The sequence below is a fragment of the Arachis duranensis genome, chromosome 2 (assembly GCF_000817695.3).
Source record: "Arachis duranensis cultivar V14167 chromosome 2, aradu.V14167.gnm2.J7QH, whole genome shotgun sequence".
In the NCBI taxonomy this organism is placed as follows: Eukaryota; Viridiplantae; Streptophyta; class Magnoliopsida; order Fabales; family Fabaceae; genus Arachis; species Arachis duranensis.
This window is the reverse complement of record NC_029773.3, coordinates 78,505,654-78,523,443: the sequence shown is the minus strand read 5'-3', so window position 1 is coordinate 78,523,443 and position 17,790 is coordinate 78,505,654.

Genomic DNA, 17,790 nt, shown 5'->3' with positions numbered 1-17,790 from the left:
TTTTAAAAAATTCTGGTGAAAATGCTTTTGCAACGAGGAATAATTATAACAAAAATCAGTTTTTCAAAAGAAATGCACCTCTTCCAAAAACTAGAAAATTTCAATCATTTAATCATTTCCAGCATGGTAGCTCATCAAATTTTTAGCAACATGCATCAAAAAATTACTGTTTTAATTGAAAAAAATTTGGTCACTCATATGCACAATGTTTCATTGAAAAGGAGTTGTGGGAAACCAAATTTATAATGTTGTTTGTGATTTCAATGCACTTGGACAACCAAGATAGATTAACTTCAAAGGATCCAAATTAATTTGGATACCTAAGGCTACTTTAAACTCTTCATGCAGATTTGCCTAGCATCCAAGAACAAAAAAGACATGTGGTACATGGATAGTGGATGCTCAAGGCACATAATTGGAAGGTCAACCTATTTCATCAAACTAATCAAGTATGATGGAGGTTTTGTGACATTTAGAGATGATGGTAAAGGTAAAATCATTGCTGTTGGAAAAGTAGGTAATGAACAATCTATTTTCATTGATGATGTATTTTTGGTATGTGGTTTGAAGCACAATCTTTTGAGTATAAGTCAGCTGTGTGATTTAGGTTATTTAGTGACTTTCAAAAGACTTGAATGCTGTGTTGTTAATGAGAAAATAAATGAAGTGCTTTTTGTTGCCAAGCGTTTTAATAATGTGTATGGACTTACCCTTGATGAACTAAATGATCAAAATGTAGTTTGTTTTCATTCTAAAGATTCTGAAAAGTGGCTATGGCACAAGAGATTGGGCCATGCAAGTATGTTTCAAATAAATAAACTTGTAAAGAAAGGGTTAGTAAGAGGTCTTCCTTTGATAAGGTTTGACAAAGACATCACTTGTGATGCTTGCTAAATGGGAAAACAAACAAAAAGTTCTTTTAAACCAAAGGAAGACATCTCTACTAAAAGGCCACTTGAGTTACTACACATTGCTTTATTTGGTCCAACAATAACTCAAAGCCTAGGTGGTAAACATTATGGTTTAGTGATTATGGATGACTATACTAGGTTTGGTTGGGTTTTATTTCTTGCACACAAAAATGAAGCCTTTTCGGCCTTTGAACATTTTTGCAAGAAAATTCAAAATGAAAAGGATTTAAAAATCTCTTCTATAAGAAGTGATCATGGAACTGAATTTGAAAATAATTTATTTGAATCCTTTTGTGAGGAATTTGGAATATCTCACAACTTCTCTTGTCCAAGGACACCACAACAAAATGGTGTTGTGGAAAGAAAAATAGAAGCATACAAAAAATGACAAGAGCTATGCTTTGTGAGAGTAATGTTCCAAAATTCCTTTGGGCTGAAGCGGTTAACACAGCTTGCCACATTTTGAATAGAACAATCATAAGGAAATTTTTGAAGAAAATTCCTTATGAACTTTGGAAAGGTTACCCACTAAACTTAGACTACTTGCACATCTTTGGATGCAAATGTTTTATTTTAAATAACAATGATAATTTGGGTAAATTTGATCCAAAGGCGTATGAGTGTTTGTTTGTAGGATATTCCACAACTAGTAAAGCATATAGAGTTTATCATCAAGATGCTAGGATTATTGAAGAGTTCATACATATTACATTTTGTGATACTAACTTGGTGCAAAGTATTTTGGAAGATTGTGATGCAGGAAATCAAGCTCACAAGGAAGATGAAACTGCTCAAAATCATGAAAAAGAGAATTCTGGTCAAGCTGAACCAGAAACTACAAAAATCCTGAAACCAGCAGCACCCAGATTCCCTTGGTGACTGAATCTGCCTCCAAGTCCAACAGACCTCGTGATTCTTGAAGAATTATCCTGAGGAATTTGTCATTAGAGACGTCTCTCATGGAGTGAAAGCACGATCTTCCACTAGAAAGGCAAATGAAGGATCAAACATTTCCGTTCTTTCACAAATGGAGCCTCAAAATGTCAAGGAAGCTCTTAGTGACCTTTCTTGGGTTAAAGCAATGGAGGATGAGCTTCTTGAGTTTGAGAAGAACCAAGTGTGGATGTTGGTTCCAAGGCCAAGTGGAAAGAAAGTAACCGGCACCAAGTGGATATGGCCAAGAAGATGGCAGCATTGCAAGAAACAAGGCAAGGCTCGTGGCACAAGGATATGGCCAAGAAGAAGGAATAGACTTTGATGAATCCTTTGCCCCTGTTGCCCGAATGGAAGCCATAAGACTTCTCTTAGCTTATGCTGCATTTTATGGTTTTAAATTATATCAAACGGATGTGAAATGTGCATTTTTGAATGATGTGATAGATAGAGAAGTGTATGTGGAGCAGCCACCTAGTTTTAAAAATAAAGAGCATTCTAACCATGTTTTTAAATTATCAAAAGCTCTCTATGGTTTAAGACAAGCTCCTAGAGCTTGGTATGAGAGACTTAGCTCTTTTCTTTTGAAAAATAATTTTTAAAGAGGCACCACAGACACAACTCTATTTATCAAGAATTCTAATGATTCTTTTATTCTAGTCCAAATATATGTTGATGACATTATTTTTGGATCAGTCAATGAATCCCTTTATTCTGAATTTGGAAAACTCATGACAAGTGAATTTGACAAGAGTATGATGGGTGAGCTTAATTTTTTCCTTGGGCTGCAAATTAAACAAACTGAAAATGGTATTTTCATTCATCAAGAGAAGTATGCCAAGGAATTAGTTAAGAAATTTGGTATGGAAAATGCCAAACCCATGGGAACTCCCATGCACCCTAATTCTAAATTAGATAAGGGAGAAACTGAGAAAGATATAGATGAGACTAGGTATAGAGGAATGATTGGTTCTCTTATGTACTTAACTTCCTCTAGACCCGATATTGTGCAAAATGTTGGATTGTGTTCAAGGTTCCAATCCGAACCTAAAGAGTCACATCTTTCTGCAGTTAAAAGGATCATTAGATATGTTCATGGCTCATCCAATTTTGGTCTTTGGTATCCTAAGATTGATGATTTTTCTGCAGTTGGTTATTGTGATGCAGATTTTGCCGGTGATAGAGTTGATAGAAGGAGCACTTCAGACTTATGTTGCTTCCTTGGAAAGTCCTTAAATGTTTTGTCAAGTAAGAAACAGCCAACAGTGGCGTTATCCACTGCTGAGACTGAGTATATAGCTGCTTCTTCATGTTGTTCTCAGCTTTTATGGTTAAAAACACAGCTTGCTGATTACAAGTTAAATGCTGAAAATATTCCCTTATTGTGTGATAATATGAGTGCCATTAATATTTCTAAAAATCCAGTTTTGCACTCTAGGACTAAACATATTGAAGTTAAATTTCATTCAATAAGAGAACATGTTCAAAAAGGGGATATTAGCATTCAATTTGTTAAATCAGAAGAGCAATTGACAGATATTTTCACTAAACCACTGCCTGAGGACAGATTCTGCATGCTTAGGACTAGTCTAGGTATTTTAAGTTATGATTCTTTGTTTGAAAGTTGCTGATGTGTTTGTTGGAGTTTTTGTCTCATAAATAGGTATGAGACAATTCTAGGCAAGTGATGAACGTTACCTTCAATCAATATGTTCTAGGCTTGCTTCAAGTGAAAGCTGATCTGGGCCAACCTCAAAAAATTCAGATTATGGGTGGTCCTATGTGTTTCCTTAAATCCAACCATCTCTAGGCCCAAATATGAATGTTACATTTTTGTTTGGATAATTATTTGTTGGCTTGAGTGCTTATTTTTGAATGGGCTTTCATTTAATGTTTTCTGGTCCAAAAAGATTTTCAGTTTGATTTAAATTTTTTAAGGGTTTTTGATATTTAAAAATGATTTTTACATCAAATCAAATCTTTCTTTTATGAGGTCATGTCTTTTCACGTCATATCACAAGGTGATGCAATTGCATGGTTTAAGAAATTTTCTTTTGGGTACGGTTACCAATAATTCTTCTCTTCCCTCCATAACTCCTTCTCAAACCCTTCGGTTTCCTCCACTACCTCCATTACTCCTTTTTTCTTTTTAAGCCAGAAACCACCAAATGAGGAAGAAAACCATTGTGCAAAAACCCCCTAGAGAGAAGATACACAAGCTTCCTACAAAGTCTAAACCCTCAACTCGTTCTCAGGACAAAACCTTCACTCCATCTCCTTCTCCTCCTACCTCACCTCCTAAAACCGATCCAATGGCTCGCACCAAGAACCCTTCAAGGTTCCCTTCCTCAGCCAAGTCGACGCCAAACCCTCAACCTCCGAAGGAACCTTCATCAAAACCAGGGTCGTCAAAGCCTAGTACCTCGAAAGGAAAACGACCAGCCACAACTGAACCTGCCTCCGAGCCACTACAACCTAGGTCAAGGTCTGTTCCTGTGTGTTCTCAGCGAGGTAAAACTCGAGTTCCTCTTAAATCAGTTAGTTAACCTGACATTAGGCCTTTTGATCACAAATCTCATTTTGACCTCTCATTTGAACTATAACCCATATAGATTCAAATCTGCCATGAATAATGACTTTTATGATAGAGTTATTAAGTATCGTACCCTATGTCCCTCCTTTCTTGCTGATTTTCCTACTTTGAAAAGAAAAGGTTTTCCTTTTGTTGAAAATTTGGAATTTCTGGACTGGAATCATCTTTTTGACATCAAAAAGCATGTTTATCCTCTTTTGGTCAAAGAATTTTATGCAAACATGACATATCATGAAGGCACTATTCACTCATATGTAAAGAGCCGAGACATAGTTCTAAATAATGACACAATCAGTGATTCATTGAAGTATACTGATGTTGGGCCTTGTGCTTATGTGTCTGTTAAGTGGGATGAAGGAGTTGGTATTTCCTACCATGATGCCTTGGCTAATATTTGTGAACATGTTTCCTTGATTGATGGCATTACACCAACTCACAAAGCCCTAGGATATGAACTTGCTCAGTTGCACCGAATGGTCAACTACATCATACTTCCTTAAAGTGGTTCATATCAAAGGGTTTCCTACACTGATAATCTTGTTTTATATGCCCTTCTCACCAAAACTGAAATTTCATTTGCATATTTGATGGTAAGATACATGTTTGACTCTGTTAGGAGTGAAAAAGACAAAGAACTTCCTTATGGTATGTTTCTAACCTGTATTTTTGAGTATTTGGTGTTGACTTAACCAATGAGGATTATCAAAATAGACATTCATATCTAAAGGGAGGTGGTGCAGTGAAACAGCAAAAGGGACCTACTCGATCTGAGAGGGTGGTCTTAGATGATGAAGATGATGAATTTGTCCCTAAGGAATCTCCTGCTCCTTCCACCGAGGGTACTTCCATATCTACTGGGAAGAAATTCGCTCTGCTGAATGTGGTCAAGGATGTTGCTCAGGAGTTTGTCTCCCAATCCAATCATATGATTGCAATGAGTAAGGAACAAAGGAAGCTAGCTAGCAAGCATGAGAATTTCCTAAGAAAATTAAGGGATAGAGTGGCTGTGTTCATGACTTTTATTGATAACCTTCAAAAGGATAAAGACCCTACCACTGATGATGAAGAGGAAGCTGGTTCGGAGGGGAATGGTTCTGATGCCTAGAATTTGTCTCATAAAAAATGCTGCTGCTGCTCGCTTTTTGTCTCATGAATTCTGTTTCTTTTACTACTGTTGAACTGTTCTTTTTGGATAACTGTAATAACTCTAAATACTGCTGCACTTTTGGTTATTTAGTTAGTACTTTGAACTGTGCTCTAACTCTTTCCTGCAGGTTTAAAGGGAGGTGTTTTTGTTGTTCTTGCTTATTTTCTGCCCTTGATGACAAAAGGAGGAGTAATAGATAGGGTCAGGAAATGTTATTTTTTGACTGCCTTTGATTGATGAAGTTCATTGGTATTACTGCAGCCATTAGTATTGTTTTGTTTTGTGACTTTGTTTGACTGCTATATTAGAACTTGCTTTCACGATATGTTGGGCTGTTTCCGTGGTGTTGTTAGTTCTACATCTCTTAGACAAGATAAATGTGTGTAGCTATTTATTATGTTCTCTTTAAGTACAATGTAAAACAGGAACAAAAAGGAAAGCATAAATCCAGGGGGAGCTACCTTTGAAAAAGAAATGGGGAGCAACACAAAAGCAAGAAACATCAATCAAAGGGAAGTTTTCCAAATTTACTAAATTTCAATTCCTTTTGGTTACTGCTTAAATAATTAGTGTTGGGTGCTAATAAATAATTATATATTGGGCAAAATTTACTAAACTTCAATTCCTTTTGGGCAAAATAAATAATTAGTGTTGAGTGCTAATAATTATATATTGCTAATTATTTATAAAATGTTCCAGGCCAAAATTCAATTTTATATCCCAAATGGAATGAAAAGCAAATAGCAAGGATGGTGGGCTGAAAGCAAAAATAGAAGCCCAAAGAAAAATAAAGAAAGAAATTAGATGGGCCAAAACTGGTTGCATGAATTAAACCCGATCCAAGCTCGATTGCCTATCTCATTCAAACCTCTCCATTTTGCTCTCACCCAAAAGCAACGTTCATCTGTTCCATCATGGTCAGAAATCAGAAGTGATAGAGAGAGAGAGAACTTCTTCCCTACGCTACTCACAGAAGAAGAAAGAAAGAGAAGATTAGGCAAGAAAGGCTGAGGTCAAATCAACAAGTTCAGACCAAATCAAGCTTAGGTTAAAGGTAACTCATTTCCTTATACATGCATCACACTTTCTTCTCGTCATCTTCTACTCTCTGCCACTCTATTTTGAGCTATATGGAAAAGAGGATTTCTGTTCTTCTCTGCTGTAAATCCATGGTCTCAAACATGTCTTGGGGACCAAGTTGGTTTTCAAGGGTTCAGATTTGGTTTACCATTGAAAGATTTTTGTGGTTGCTGTTTTATGGCTTTTGGTCAAGATGGAGAAGTCAGAAGCAAAGTTTCTACTACGAGGTTTAATGAGAAAAAGTGAGTTTGTGGGTTGGTGAAGCTCAAGGCTCAAGAAGTTGACCCAGGGAGAGCAACCAAGCAACATGCAAGGAGATAAAAGAGGTTAGCTATTCTTTCAGAAACCAAGGAGAGAAAATCAGAGTTTGTGAGCTGTGTTCTGTGAAGAGTTCCCTGTGAAGTTCATCTACTTGGATAATACTCTCTATCAAAGAAGCATTCGGCCAACAATGAAGAACTAAATTAGAGGCTTGCAAAGCTGGTTTATCACATAGCAAAGAGATTGTTGATGAAGTCAATTTCCTTCATATTTTACAAATTGTGATGTACTTTTCTATGTTTATCTTTCTGTAATTTCTTGTGAGAAAAGGCATAGTGAGAAAGCTCAAGTAAAAGCCATGAGTGAAAAAAGGCTGAGTGATACACTTGAGAGAAAAGCCTAGAGTTATTTTCTGATTTCTTTAGGTATGTCAATGTCTTATATCTTGTACCTGTGAGGTATCCCTTTCATAGTTGGGTTAGCACTAAGAGTGAATAGTTAGGTATAAGCATAGCTAATGTCAAGTTAGGGTAGAACTTGAGTATGAAAGGATTGTGTCAATCCTGTGAAATTGGTGTATGTAATACTTTTAACTATAGTAGAAATTCTTCTATTGTTATGGAGGAGACTAGACGTAGGTTGTATAGCACAAGGCAACCGAACCAGGATACATGCTGGTGTTAGCTTTTCTTTTCTCTGTTATGTTCTGTTTTCTGATATTCATGAGACAAAAATAAATTGTCTCATAAATTTCCACTGCTGAGTACAAACAGAATCAGAATTGAACGTTTGTTTTAAAAGGGTCATAACATCAACAAAAAAGGAAGGCATAGATTCAACCCCCCTTCTCTAAGCCTACCACAACCTTCAGAAGTCCTATTTCTTCACCTTTTCTTGGATCTTTTCTGTGCGGTTCTTCTTTGTCAAGGATTCTTCTTCTTCAAGGTGAATCTCTATGGTTCTTCTTCTTTTCTTTTTTCTTCTTCTCCTTCTTCTTCTTAATTGTTGTGCGGGTGTTTGCAGATCTACTTTTCTTACAGTGTGTTTGATGATTTGTTTCTGGATTTAGGATATCGGGTTCAAGAATGGACTCAATGTGGACTTTAAATTGACCGGCACCTGCCCTCTTGCTTTCAACAACCAATTCCTCCATGAATACCACAAATTGTTCAGTTTCTTGTTCAGTCTCTTGGTGGGGGTATGGAGGCCATTTGCTGCTAGATAATATTTATGCACAATAACAAATAAAGTAAACCATGGCAGCAGAATTACTATGCCGATGACAGCAAAATTATATTTAAAATTACAGTAGAATTGCTATGCCGATGACAGCAGATTTACAGCAGATTAAAACAATTAAAACAAACACTTGTCTAATTATATGTTTAGTTAGAGTACAAGTTATGAATCTGAATTGGCAAATACATATTGCACAAAGAAAAAAACTCAAATGAATTCGAATACAATAATTTATAATCTAGGACAATTGCATACATAACAAAACTTGCAAAGATAAAAACTCTACACGCCACGTTCTCCTCTCCATATTTCCTGCATCTCGGTTGCTAGGTCCTCACGCCATTGAGTTCACTCATGGCTACTTTCCACAACATCAATTGTGTCAGCTTCATCAACTATAGTGTCATCTCCTACGGGTATATGTTCTGGTAACAGAGTTGTATCTTCTTTAGGATCAACATCCATGTTCATACGAATAAAATTTTATAACAAACAACAAGAAATAATAATGTGGCTTTGAACCCTAATAGGATAGAACGAGGGACTTCGTAGAATTGTCCATCTTTTCTTAAGCAACCCAAAATACTGCTCAATCGCATTTCTAGCCGAAGAGTTCTTCTTATTAAATAACTCTAGACGATTTTGTGGTGCCCGATGACTTTGAACCCACTCATTCACATTATAGTGGACATTTCTATAAGGAGATAAAAATCCTCTCCCATTAGTATAGCCAGCATCCACTAAGTAATAACAACCTAAAATGGAAGGATTGGAGAAATATAAGAAATACATTGTAATTCTCATAATAAATAGTTATTATTCTTTTCAGGAGCTACATACACGACCTACCTTGAACCATTTCCATCTGGGATCTACACAATCTTCCGGTACAGAGTCTGCATTTGCAAATAAGATATTTTGGACACGCAAAACCGAACACAATACCTTCTGAAAATACGTACTAATAGTTTCACCAGACCAATAGAACCTAACTTGTACGCTGCGATTTTCGGTATGGTGAGCTAATATGATTAAGAAAGTAGCTACTTGCTCGCCTATGCCAACATGACCGTCTTCGTCTAATCCACCTTGAACTTATAGCAATTCACATAAGGTTGCAAATGCGTTTAAACTCATTCTTAACTCTCATATGCAATTTCTATCTCCACCCTCCCCAATGATATTATCTAATGCATCTCGCCTTAATGACAATGTGTTCACTCTTCGACCAATCGAAGAATGACCCCGCCTTCTATTCCTAATATACATATATAAAGTAACTAAAAAAAAGCAGCATTAACGTGTCAAATTGCATTCTCATAATCCAGTAATATCCAATACATAGCCTAATTTGTTTAGAACGATCCATCATCACTTTCTAAGAAACAATAACAAGTAAATACATAAATGAAGAACTCTAATAATTTGTACGAATAGGAAAAACACTCAATTAAACTAAAAATAGGAAAAACACTCATTACATAAACATATGTAATTTTATTAAATAGTGATGAACAAAATAGAAAAGACATGATTGCAATCTAATTAAATACATATCAATAAAAATATCAGCTAAAAAATAATTAAGCGTTTTAATATGTAATTTCTATTAAATAAAAGAAAGGAAATAATACTTTGAGATAGGTGATTGATAACTTTCTAAGACAAAATCGACTCTTACTACTATTACAATGAAAAGAGATCTAAACTTGTAAATTAACAAGTCAATTTCTACAAATAATTATCATCCAACTTTTTCAATTTCTACATCACATAATACAAAGAATTTGATCAACAACTTAGTAAGCAGTTTAATAAGCAATTTTATAAACACAATACAAACAAATTGCCCTCTTTGAATTAGACACATGGCTTTTTCCATGATTTTTCCTCTTCGATTAGGAAAAATAACTTATCAAACTTCAAAATCATTAAAACAACCACCACCAAGATTATCCATTGCCTATTGAAGAATTCAGATGAAAATAAAATCAGTAATTACAAAGAATTTCTGGGTGTACCTACAATTCGATCAGCCACATACCCAAAGACTAGAATAGCACTCAATCAATAAATAACACATCTTATCAATAATCAAAATTAAAACAAAAATATCACAAGAGAAAAATACCAGAGGCAACAAGGCAAAGCACAGCTAGGAGGAGGCTAATGTGGCTGCGGGATGGAGAGGCAAAGGCCGCGGAGTAGCAACACAAGCTCACCGCGACCGGAGCACAACACGCAATAATCAGAGAGGAGAGACGGCGGCAAACAGAGACGATGTGCGGCGGTGGTACAACTTCGATGGTGCAGAACAATTGCAGAAGAAATCACTGGTTAGGGTTTGTAACAAAAAAGGGAGATATTTGGAATTTCAGAAAATAAATGAGGATAAAATAGTCTAAAAAAAAGAATACAAATCCGTGTCCATCACCCAAAATTCGTGTCTTACTATTTTACTGAGACATGAAATACATATATCTTGTGTATGTTTGTGTGTAAGCGTGTCCTTCTTATTTTTGTGTCTCACAAACCAAACAATAGACACGTTCCACTGTGTCTATGTCTTGGCAAGACACGGATATCAAATAAACGGGCCCAAAAAAACATTTTATTAATTATTTGGGACAACCTAATTATGTAAGTTTAGTATTTTTACTAATTCAGAGGTTAGTATTTAAAATATATCAGTGTAATTATTTTGGTTAATATTATTATTAACCATTGTAGTAAATTAAATAATTTGAATACTTATTTTTTTGTAATAATATTAATAATTTTATTTATTTTTTGTTATTTATTATTTTTTTTGTTATAATATTATTGTAACTTAATCTATTAATCTGTAATTATTGAAACTAATAAGTATAGAAATATTGATAATTTTTTTTAGAAATTTTATTATTATATATTTATTTCCTTTTATGTTTAAAAATTATTTTTATTGAAATTATTAAATAAGATAATTTTTTTCGGATATTCTATTATGATGTTACTATTAATCGAAAATAATATCATTTTAATTCATCCTGTAATTTTAAAATTAATAAATAATATAAATTATTTTTTTGAATTTTTTGTAATTATGCTATTTTTGTTTCTATTTTAATATTCTTTTTATTTATCATAATTATTTTTATTCTATTTACTGTAGTTATTTTTGTATTAGTTATTCAAATTTTATAATTAGTTTTATTTTATTTTTTGGAATTAATTTTTAGTTTTTTTATTTTATATAATTATTTTTTATTTTTTATTTTCTATTTTCTATTTTCTACTATCTACTTTTTGTTGTCCTGTATCACGCTAACATGAATCTTCTGCCCGTAAACTTGATCCGTCAGAAATGTAGCATTCGGCGGTTGACTAGGCCTTACGAACAACGAGATTTTACCATATCTCGAGAGTTCGAGAGATAAGAGAAAATTCTGTGTTGCTATCTGCTCTTGTGAAAAGGTGGAGGTGGGAGACTCATACATTTGTATTGCCAGTCAGGGAGGTCACAGTGATATCCTAGGACATGTTACACATATTTGTCCTACCGATTGATGGAGAGGTTATGACTGGTTGGACCAATAGCAGTCATGACTTCTTGGTCACCCAGAGCCTGACGATTTTCGGCAGCGAACCCGTTGTAAGTAGTTCCTCTAAAAGCTACATAAATCTGACTTGGGTTCGCCATATCAGAGACACACAAGTTTTAGACACTGGAAAGTTTGTTCAATGATACGTTAGGTGTCACATCTTCTGTCTACTGGGTAACACCCTCTTTGCGGATAAATCGATGGCACATGCTCACGCAAAGTATCTACCACTGCTCCAAAATTTTGATCAGATCGACACTTACAGTTGGAGGTTAGCAACTCTCACACACCTTTACAAGTAATTATGTCGTGCATCATGGTACGATTGCAAAGAAATGGATGGACCGCTTGATTTGTTGTTTGTTTAGGCTTGGGAGCGAATGTCGTGGTTATGCCTATTCCACGACAGCAACTTGCACCGGCTAATATAACGGCTGCACGCAGGTAAAAGTACATAATTTATTGAAATTTGACTCGTATTTTATTTATGTTTTACTAGTAATACGTAATTTAAACTCTGTTTTAATGTTGTGTGTTGCAGGTGGAGTCATCATCCACTAACTAGAGTGTGGATGTCAAAGAGCGCGACGTCTATTAGGCACGAAATAAACTACATGGAGATACCCATTTTGGTCCCTGAGATTCATGCGATTACTCAATTTGGTCCCTGAAATCCAAAATTACCTATACTAGGCCTCTAGATTCAAGTCCGGGCACCAATATGGTCCCTTGACTCTTTCCGGTGATGACTAGGCAAACAGAATGCTGGTATAGTGACAAACCCCAATTTGACGGTTTGTTTTGTATTAAATTTAGAGTGTCTTGATAACCTTTTGTCACATTTAGCCTATGAATTAGCATGGTTTTGTTATCTCTTCCATATTTGTGCTTAAGTGTAAAAACATGCTTTTTGAACCTTATTTTGATGAATTCTAGTTTCTCTTTGATTCCATAAGAGGCCTTGATATGTTTGCTAGTAATCTCAGGTTGAAATAGGCTAGGCATGGATCAAAGGAAGCAAGGAAGGAAGCATACAAGTGGAGGGAAGCACAAAAAGCCAAAGAATTGATCCAGGCCATGCACGCGCACGCGCACAAGGCGCTCGCGCGCACATCGTAGAATTAGCCAGGGACGCGCACGCGTACCGTGCGCTCACGCGCCGATGGTGGCACATGACCTCATTAATGTAACACGTGCCTGGCGATTTTGGAAGGTTTTCAGCAACCAACTTTGGCGCCAAAATGCATATAAGAGCCAAGGATTGAAGGGGATTGATACACATTCACATCCATAGACTAATTAGGAGATCATTAGATAGATAATTAGTTTTAGAGTTAGTTTCTAGAGAGAGAAGCTCTCACTTCTCTCTAGAATTAGGATTAGGTTTAGGTTAATCTCTTTTCTTAGATCTAGATTTAATTCATGCTTTGATTCAATTTTCCTTTATCAATTCTTAATCTTCTCATCTCTCTCTCTCCAGTTATGTGCTTTCATAATTGTAATTCTTCATTTTGTTTTGGATAGATTGTTGTTCCTTAGTTTTCTTCCAATAATGCAATTTGAGGTAATTCATGATAGTTGTGATTTCCTTGCTTGTTGTTGTTAATTCTTTGCAATAATTGTAGTTATATTCTATTCTTGTTATCAAATTGCTTTGCTTTTCTTTTGTACCTTCCAAGTGTTTGATGAAATGCTTGGTAAGATTTTAGTGTAGCTTTTGTTCCTCTTGGCTTTGGTTGAGTAATTAGTGACTCTTGAGTTATCTAATCCTTTTGTTGATTGATAATTAGAAGTTGCTAATTGATTTGAATACCTCTAAAGCTAGTCCTTCCTTTAGGAGTTGATTAGGACTTGAGGAATCAAATTGATTCATCCACTTGACTTTCCTCCATGGTTAGAGGTTAACTAAGTGGGAGCAATGGATAATTTGTTATCACAATTGAGGAGGATAACTAGGATAGGACTTCTAGTTCTCATATCTTGCCAAGAGCTTTATTAGTTGTTAGGTTATTTCCCTTACCATTTATAATTTTTGTCTATAATCTCAAAAACCCCAAAATAACTCACAACCAATAACAAGACACTTTATTGTAAATCCTAGGGAGAACAACCCGAGGTTTAAATACTTCGGTTTATAGATTTTAGGGGTTTGTACTTGTGACAAACAAATTTTTGTATGAGAGGATTATTGTTGGTTTAGAAACTATACTTGCAACGAGAATTCATTAGTGAAATTCTAAACCACCAAAAATCCATTCGTCATATAACACCCTCCCTACTCCACTAAATAATAAATAAATGACGTCGTTTACCTTTGGTGTCCAAACAAGTCAGAAATGAAGAATAGTGAAAGTAGAGAAGAAGAATAATAATTTATTTTGGGTCTCCATCATTTCTTCTCCCTTCATATACGAAGCGACGACATTTCTAATTTGTTTGGGTGTCAAGGGTAAACGACGTCGTTTACTCATCATCCAGCGTGGTAGGAAGGATGCCATCTCAATATTTCGTTTGTCTAGTCATTGTCGGAAAGAGTCGAGGGACCACATTAGTGCCCGGGCTTGAATCTGGAGGACCAGTATAGGTAATTTTGAATTTCGAGGACCAAAATAGGTAATCGCGTGAATCTTAGGGACCAAAAGGGAGATTTAGTTGGTTAATATGGGTAAATAATTTACAGTATTATTAATAATCAATGGCTCATGCAATATTTTACAATTTGTCTAGTGGCCGTACATCGGCATCCTCATACCTGCCGAGCTACATGCACACCTTGATGTGTGTGACACGGTAGGACCGTTGCTTTCATTCGAGTGTATCGAATGGCATCCTGTGGACCGAGTGGTTTGCCAATACGGTATGCATAGTCCCCCCTCTGCATGCACAAGTCATTCTAGTTGATCAGCATTGCTACACTCTTTGGAGAGTACAGTGCCATGATTGGAGCGGGATACATGATGAATGGATAAAGAAATGGGGGAACTGTCATAGCAGTTGATTGCGAGAGAGGCATCTGCAACCAATCGCTGACTTTAGCCGTTGTGCCTATTACAGGAGTTGGTACCTTGGTTTATTCTGGATGTACTTGAGGTTGTCGGTCGAAATACATTTCTCAAGAGCCACCCCAGCATCCACCCTAGCAGCCAGCACAAACTTATGCAGTGTTTTAACTATTTTCTTATCATCGCCCACATCTATCTCAGGCATCACAACACAGCCATCACAGCCAGCATCACAGCCAGCACCACAAGTCTCATCACAGCCAATCGAGCCATCACAGCTCACATCACAGCCAACAATCGCATTACAGCTAGCACCATAGCTCACATCATAGCCAATAGAGCCATCACAGGCAACAGCAGAGACATCTTGGATTCGAGTTCACATACTTTCTCCCATTCTCACCATAGGTAGATATGTTTGCGGATGATAATCTAATCTGTCAATTTCTTGCTAGTGGTGGTCGTCTTGAGGAGGATCTCATCCCATCACAGCAATCGTCACAGTTACACCGGGTATCGGTCGATGGTTCGTCTCGTCGAAGCCATCATACCACCACACCCAATAGTTGAACAAGTGGTTGCATCAATCTGCATCTTGAGATTGATCGAGGTTGTCTGAATGTGTCAACAGATGTTTCCTACACAACGATGTTTCCTGTATCTCGTTTCTTCTATCAAATCGGTGCACAACGATATTTTCTTCACGTTGCTTATTTGCCTCTACCCACTGAGTGGCAAACTCAGAGTAAGTAAATCCAGCACGCTTGAGCTAGTGAGCCTCAGTACTCTTCCACCTAAATAGCTCATTCAACCGATAATATGTTGCTCGGACAAGCGCCAAGACTGGAATATTTTGGGCACCCTTTAGCACTGAATTAATGCACACGACAAGGTTCATCATCATGTGACCTCATCGATGTCCCTCGTAAAATGCCAATACCCAGTGGGGACGTTCAAGCTTTTGCAAATACGGGACCTTGAATTCCTTTAAGAAGTTACTACCAATGTGCCGAATACAAAACATCCACCATGCCCTTGGAGGTTTCCAATCACCTCCGCTATGAATTACTGCTACCCAGATTGATTTATGACGATCAGAGATTATACCCACGCCGTCTCTTCTTACAACATGCCTTCGTAAATTACTGAGAAAAAGTGTCACGCATCAGCGGTCTTACCCTCCACGATGGCAAAAGCAATCAGCACAATATTTTGATTCCCATCTTGCACAACGGTAAGCAAAAGGCAACCTTTATATTTTTCATATAGGTGGATGCCGTCAACCTAAACCAGCGGCTTGCAATATTTGAAAGCTCTTATGCATTGAAATTCCAGAATACCTGATGAAGTATCCTAATACCGTCTACCTCTTCACTCCTGTTATACAGGGGCCATATTTCTATTTGGAATTGTGAACTAGGCATCTTTTGAACCATTGTTGAGAACCACAACGGCAAAGCTTGGTAAGATTCTTCAAATTCATCAAAAACTTTGGCTATCGACTTCTGTTTTGCTAACCAAGTCTTTCGGTAACTAATAGTGTAATTGAATCTTGCTTGGACTTCTGCAATTATAAATTTTACCTTTATGGATGGGTCGGATTCAATCAATGGCTTCATAGCCTCAAAAATTGTGTTCGAGTCCAACTTGGAGTGATCCTGTGAAATCATTTCCACGGAACACATGTTCCTCCTGTTGTATCTCTGAATCTCCTAACAAGCTTTCTTCTGTATCAAATTACCTCGGATAAGTCAATCGCACACACCTGCATAAGTCTTGCATTTTGCATAGAACGTCTGTGGCTCGAATTCATAAACAATGTAATCAACTCCTCTGGAGATAGTGTAACTCCGAATTGCTGTGATGAATGATTTTCTAGAACTGTATGTCATTCCAATCCTGAAGTCCCCATCCTCAGAATCAGCAACAGCTATAAAAAAAATGAATTTTCACTCATCGATCTGTCAAAATAAAATTAAGGAAACGTATTACACATTCCTCATGTACCTATGTTTGCATATTCGAAGAACTTTAGTGCATGCATGACGTCAAGATCCAAGCTACGCATAAAAGACGGAATATCCATCGATTAACTAACTGTGGGTGGAACCAATAAAGTTTCCACGACTGTCTCACCTCCCCCATCGCCATCCTTATCCTCGTCACCAGCTTTATACATAGCTTCGAACTCATCGTCATTATCATTGTTCATTCCTTCATGCGCTTCAACTCTATCATTTTGCACATCTGAATCATGTTGAATCTCATCCGCAACTATATGTTCAAACACAACATACAACTTAATCCTTGGGTGTTGCACTTGAGTTTACTGGTGAATATGAAACATTTGTTGAATACTTGTTTCATCAATGATCGGTGTAATCTCAAACTATATTAGGCCGCCAAATACGAAAACCAGACTCCTGTAGAGAATGCTACTCACCCTCTTTAAAATATCACTCTTTATGATCTGACAGAGATTGTACTATAGTTTCACGAACGTTATAGTGCAAAGAACCACAAATGAAAATGTATTCTCACATGCAAAGCTCACCCCCTCATATGTATTTCGTATATCCTCACCATTGTGGTAAACCACTATATTTGCAATGCCCTCCATCATACCAACAATGCAATAAAACACCTCTTTCGCAATGAAGTAAAATGGTAGCGAGTTTCAGTTTTTATAGACAGAGGACTCATCTCGCAGGTTACGTATTGCAATGACATCCAACCTGCATTTGACACGTGTACAACATGCAGGGTGTGTGTTGCTTGCATGTTTGACACGTGTGCAACACGCATGGTGTGTGTTGCTTCTTATTAGAACACGTGTTCATCACGTTGCATGCATGCTAAGTCAACACGTGATCTGTGTGTTGCACCTGCTATATTTGCAACATTCACTCACTTATATATACGAAAAAAATTTTATTTCCAGCAAAAACTCACATCTTTTCTCCATATTAAATTTTTTTAGCCCCATTTTGACATTCGATCTTTTAAAAAGTAAAAACAAAATATATATAAATATATATAT